The following is a 6,897-nucleotide window of genomic DNA, read 5'->3' as shown; positions in this document are numbered from 1 at the left end:
AGTGTTCACTCTATTGGAAGTGGGGTTGCAACAACAACTTCAAATGTTGAGGGCAGGATGAATTTAGAAAGACAATAGGCTCAAGAAAACAAATATCCCTTGTGGAAGTATACCACAAGAGCTCAACGGTTAGAAAACAAGTTGAAGGGAAGAGGCAATGTTTCTTGGAAATGCAACTATTGCAACAATAATTACAAGAGAACTTATTACCATGTGAAAGGTCATTTATTGGCTTTACAAGGTTGTGGAATTGGAGGATGTACAAAAGTGTCTTTAGGTAAGAGGAAAGAAATGGAAAAAGAGATCATTGTTGGTGTGGCAAGGGTACTTACATCATCTATAAAAAGCAAGAATGATGATCCTCTTCCATTCTTGAGAAAAATCAGGAACGAATTTCAATTTGAGAGTTTTGGTGGGGGTGTGAGTCAAGTAGCAAAAAGAAAGGCAGTGGCACCTGGCCGAATGGACAAGATTTTTCAGAAAGAGAGACAGGAAGAGCTTGATCTCACCATTGCATTATTTTTCTATTAGAACTTCATATCCTTTAATGTTGCACGCCCACCTTTATTTCTTGATATGTGCCTAGCTCTAAGTCAAGGGGCTCCATCAGGTTATGTGCCTCCTGGGTCAGAGAAGCTTAGAACTACATTATTGACTAAGGAAAAGAAAGAGGTGGAAAAAATGCTTGAGCCTATTAAATCAACATGGCCAACATCTTAGGTTAGTATTTTTTCTGATAGATGGACAGATCCAATAAGCCACACACTCATCAACTTCATGGTGTCTTCAATGAATGGATTAGTTTTCTTGAAATCAGTGGATGCACTTGGACAATACAAGGATGTACAATATATTGGTGATTTTTTCATTAGTTATTGAAGATGTAGGTGTTGATTCTTGTGTGAAAATCATTACAGACAATGCACTTGTTTCCAAGGTTGTTGGCATGATTGTGGAAGCTAAATATCCACAAGTATTTTGGACACCTTGCATTGTCCATGTTAGCACTCAAAACGTTTTCTTGGTTGTAACAGAGAACTCCCTAAGGTAACATTTTCAAACCAATCTTTTAAGTTGAAGGTTATCCCCTTCAATCTAGAGAGGGCTCTCTCTAACAACCTAATCACTAAGCTTAGAAAGTGCTTGTGTCTTCAAATAATGGCTAGATCTTCAGTAGGGTTTTTGGATTTTAAGTGTGGTGGTTGGGATGAAGCAAGTAATCTATTTGGAAATGGAGTCAACAAATAAAGTTTTTAGATACAATTACCAAGATATTGATTGTATGAATCAAGAGGGACAAAGGCAAGATAGATGGCAAACTATAGGCATATCAAACATCATCTGAATGGTAGTAGAAGGATAAAACAATCCACTATAGCAAGGCATGAAACATGAATCCTGCAAGTTTTAGGAGAAAGAGTTAAGATGTCACATAATCTCATTTAAACATCAGAAGATAGTAGATAAATGATACCATATAGAAATGAAACTATCACATGAGAAAACTGATTGAGCATACCATCACAAAAATCTTTGTATCATGAAAATAATATCCTAGTCTTCTTGGCACTTGAAAAATGAATAATTTAATCACACACATAGTAAACGAATACTTTGTTTCAAATTTGAACCCGTCTTCCTTCTTTTTCATTCATTATATGGGAAAAATACATAAATTTGAGATCCACAATTTTTGGGAAAGTATTAATTACAATTACCATCAATATCCAAAAGAAATGGATTTGAAAAACCTCTTCACCCTTATTTAGTATGATCCTCAAGTCAAATTTGATGAGGTGGCCTTTAGTAGTTGACTTGACATTTTTATAGGAAATAGAATTTCAAAAAATCTGGCAAATTTTTGAAAAATAGGCTTCAAAGAGGCATTTGTATCTCCCAAACCGTGCTATGTTTATAACAAATGAAAGTTTTTTTTTTTTTTTAAATAAGCTCATTCCCCACAAAAACCTCTTTCTGATTTGGAAAATTCATTTTCATATTCTCGAACACTGCGCCCAAAGTAGATAACTAAAACAGGGAATGATTAAATATGTAAATCCTGAAAAAGAAGTTGTGAATATTCCTTCATATCCTTCAAACCATGCTATCTAGGTAAAAACTGGGAGATTTTTTTTTTAAATTGGTATGTCACCAATAAAAACCTCTTTTGGTTTTTACAACTTCATCTTCATATGTTCAGAAACTGCATTTGAAAATAGTGACTAAAAGAGGAAAATAACAGAATTACAAAATATGGAAATATAAGCCTCAACGATTCCTCTATAATTTCCAACCCATGATAGCTGGGTAAAATATGAAAGAGGTTTTGTGAAATAATCTTGTTACCAACAAAAACCACTTTTTGTTTTTTTAAATTCATTACCAACTGTTTAAAATATGTGTTTGAACATAGTTGCCAAAATAGTAAAAATGCTGGAAACTGCCATTTAAGGCAAACTATTGTTTTAGGGTTTAATTTAAAATCTCTCTCTTAGGCTTGAAAACTCTGCGAAATGTCATATTAAGTTTAAGCAAGGGTAAATATTCTTGAAAATGGTTTGGACACTTTAAAATCAGTTTGGAAACTGTTAAATTTTATGTATGTTCTATGCTAGAGCAATTTATTTAAATTTTCACGGTTAGCAATCACATCAGCATTAAGATAAACTGCGGATAGAACATAAATATAAATCGCAGAAGACAAGCCAAGACAAGAGGACACAATATGTGGTGCTAGCCAGGGACAAACCCCAATGTGGGGAAACCCTTGATCAATTCGTATTTTATGTTCTTCAAAGTTCAGCATAGAAAGAGAGAGAGAGAGAGAGAGAGAGAGAGAGAGAGAGTACATTTACAATAGAAGTCAACACTTTGACTTTAGATATCGGCAGAGATCAATTGAAGACATATTGCTTCAACTAATTCTCTAAGGTGACTTCTTCACCTATCATAGTGCTGCATCTCGTCCATTTGATGCACATAACCGTGTGACACCATGCTGCACTATCACATGTGTTGAACCTTGATGACTGAGCTGCTCTCATCTTCATGCTGCATCTTCCATGGTCTTATTCATCATCAAGCTACCCATGTTCATGATCTCATTCATCATCATGCTTCCCATGCTCATATCATCATGCATCATTATATTTCCCATGCTCATATCATCACGCAGCTCATACGTCATGTTGCTCATAATGTTGCCCATACATCATGCTGCTCATGATCTTATACATCATGCTGTTGCCCATGATCTCGTTTATCATTATGTTGCCCATGATCTCATTTATCATTATGTTGTTTTTATAACTTCTCGTTGCAGCCACATGCATATCAGCCTTAGTTGCTTGCTATGGCTTGCAACTTAGCAGAGCAGCTAGGCTATAGTTTCACACTCCTTCTAAACAACTTCTCCCTCAATCCTCTAATATAAAGATAGCTGCTATCAAACATACATAACCCATACTTGAGAACATCAGTCTTTAATATTGCTGCTTCTAGGATTCCTTTGCTTTGACTGAAGGCTATATTCATCCTTGACTGCAGCATATCTTCACATTAGGATTGCGTCCTTTTGGAGCATTCATAAATAGAGTATATTGCATTAGGGTTGTCCTGCTTCATGACTGAGTTAGACCCTTTTTGATGATTGCGTTAAGATCATCTCCTAGGCATATTAGGGCCTCCATTGAATGCATTTAGGGCTGCTGGGAACAACGTATTAGGGCCTCCATTGACTGCGTTTACTGCGGCTCACCTTCCTCCTTTGACTACGGCTTACTGCGGCTCATTTTCCATGCTAGACTGCGATTGTGACTGTAACTATTCCATATGACAACGGATTAGGGTAGCAAATTAGGGCATCACGTTATGTCTTCATGAACCGCGTGTAATCCATGTACAACGTATAGCATATAAGGTCTCCAAAAACTGTGTTGGATTAGGGCATCATCAAACTAGGCCAACGTATTCTTTTTGTGTCTCTCCTTCTCCAATAACCCAAGACGTGGAGAGGAGATCACATCAAGAATGTGTTCAAATGATTTCAAGTCCTTGCCAATTTATACTAAAACGTAGATGATGAATAGGCATGTCTATTGGGCTTTTGAGCCTACTCAAGTTGCTGGTCGGCTTGACAATAATTCCATAATCAAAATAAATTCATATCTCCATAAATACTTATCGGAATCGGATGATATTTAGATCAATCCTACACCTCTCGACAAGAGGGATCCAGTAAAAATATTAGCTGCCATAAATAAGCTGACCCACATGGAGTTTGGCCCTAGTTTCCAATTTTAACACTCCCTCTCAACTAGGGAGAACTCCATCCACTGATCCATATGTCTGATTGTACTGTGTCTGCCATCAGTGCCCTGCTCAGCTCTGCTCAGCTCTACTCAGCTCTGCTCAGCTCTGTTGGCTCTGCTCAGTTTTTCTCTACTCTGCTTAGATCTACTCAACTCTGCTGGCTCTGCTCTGCTCTGCTCAACTTTGCTGGCTTTGCTCAGCTCTGTTGGCTCTGCTCTGCTCTACTTAGCTCTGTTGAACCATGAAGAAGAAGAATTGATCGAGAATGTCTCATACCATTCTCCACTGACCCGAAGTTAGTCTCAGAGTGCATACCACTAGTCCTAGACCAGTCTCAACCGACCCAAAGTTAGTGTCATAGGGGGTACCACTCCTACCACTGGTCCCAGACTAGTATCATCAATCTCAGAGTGTGTACCACTGGTCCCAGACCAGTCTCAACCGACTCGAAGTCAACATCATAGTATGTACCACTCTCACTGGTCCCAGACTAGTCCTACATTGACCCGAAGTTAGTCTTAGAGTATGTACCACTAGTCCCAGACCAGTGTCAACCTACCCGAAGTTAGCATCATAGTAGGTACAACTCCTATAACTGGTCCCAGACCAGTCCTCCACTGACCCGAAGTCAGTCTCAGAGTATGTACCACTAGTCCCAGACTAGTCTCAATTGACCCGAAGTTAGCGTCATAGTAGGTACAACTCTCGTTGGTCCCAAACCAGTCCTACACTGACCCGAAGTCAGTCTCAGTGTATGTACCACTGGTCCCAGACCAGTCTCAACCGACCCGAAGTCAGCGTCATATTATATACCACTCTCACTGGTCCCAAACCAGTCCTACACTAACCCGAAGTTAGTATCAGAGTATGTACCACTGGTCCTAGACCAGTCTCAACTGACCCAAAGTCAGCGTCATAGTAGGTACAACTCCTACCATTGGTCCCAGACCAGTTCTCCACTGACCCAAAGTCAGTTTCAGATTATGTACCACTGGTCCCAGACTAGTCTCAACCGACCCGAAGTCAGCGTCATAGTAGGTACAACTCTCATTGGTCCCAGACCAGTCCTACACTGACCCAAAGTTAGTCTTAGAGTATGTACCACTGGTCCCAGACCAGTCTCAACCGACCCGAAGTCAGCGTCATAGTAGGTACAACTCCTACAACTAGTCCCAGACTAGTATCATTGATCTCAGATCAATGAAGGTCATCCTAGCATAGGGAGTACGATAGATACAACGATGCATCCATCGGTACTACTATGGTCCCTATCCTCATTTCCATGTTCATTGATCAGATGAGAGGTACTTCCCATGAGTCCCAGACTGCGTGGGTAGGATGCCTCAACAGGAGAACTAATCAATCCTATCCTCACAGGAGAACTTATCATCCTGCTACACAATCACCATGGAGAATACATCATCCAGGCCTCACAGGAGAGCTAATCATCCTGCTACATAATCGTCATGGAGAACACATCATCCAGGCCTCACAGGAGAGCTAATCATCCTGCTACATAATCGTCATGGAGAACACATCATCCAGACCTCACAGGAGAACTAATCATCCTACTACATAGTCGTCATGGAGAACACATCATCTAGACCTCACAGGAGAACTAATCATCCTGCTACATAGTGGTATCCAAACAGCTCACTGAAGAGCTTTCGTAACCAGACTGCCTCTCAGGTAGCCATGCTAGCAGTAATATACTTTGCGTCGGCGCTGCTCAAAGCCACTGACTTCTACTTCCTGCTCAACCAGGATATCGAAGTAGATCTCAAGGAGAACCAGCACACTGAGAAGTGCTCTAATGATCCTTCACAATGCCTTCCCACTCAGCATTTGAAATATTCTAGGCAGTGTATCTCAATCCATGAGAGATTGTGCCCTGAAGATATCTCAGAATATTCTAGGCACCAATCCAGTGAAGCTCAACCAAATATGAGCTCACCATGCTAACTGCAACACATATGTCTGGACAGGGGTTCTCCAAGAACATCAATGCGAATGAGTTTATGAAACTCATAGGCATTTTCCAAATCTGGTCCGACATCACTACCATATAACTTCTTGAAAGTTAAGATCTTCGAGGTAATCACAAGCTTGCAGTTTATCTTTCCACATTCGGAATCCAAATCCCTCTGTCTCTTACAGATGAGAGGGTCTACACCTATCAGACATAGGTGCCGGTATGAGAGGTCTATCATCCACAACCTTCGAGTAAAGGTTTGGATCGATTTCACTCCTAGTGAATCTCAGCTTCATCAGACAACAGTTGATCCTCTCACACTATGCCCAGGGTGATTTGCTTCAAGCCATAAAGGGCTTTCTACCACCCACATACATGAGATTCCTATCATGAATCTCAAACTCCTCAGGTTGTTCCAAACTTGTGGTCCTGTGGCATGAGGGGAATGGTCCCCTTATAAGATTTTCCTTTGATACATCTCAGACATGTACCTTCATTCTCTTTTTGAATTCAGGTATTCCTGTCACCATTTGACTTACAGACCTCCGGTGTTGTGTTAATGGACATGGTCCCCAGTGGACTTCCTGCAACTTGATACAGCCCCGAACTCAAAA

The sequence above is a fragment of the Pinus tabuliformis genome, chromosome Q, assembly GCF_031772625.1.
Source record: "Pinus tabuliformis cultivar Carrire ecotype Pingquan chromosome Q, CPIR1, whole genome shotgun sequence".
Taxonomy (NCBI): Eukaryota; Viridiplantae; Streptophyta; class Pinopsida; order Pinales; family Pinaceae; genus Pinus; species Pinus tabuliformis.
The sequence above is the reverse complement of the archived record's forward strand: the minus strand, read 5'-3'. Positions refer to the sequence as shown.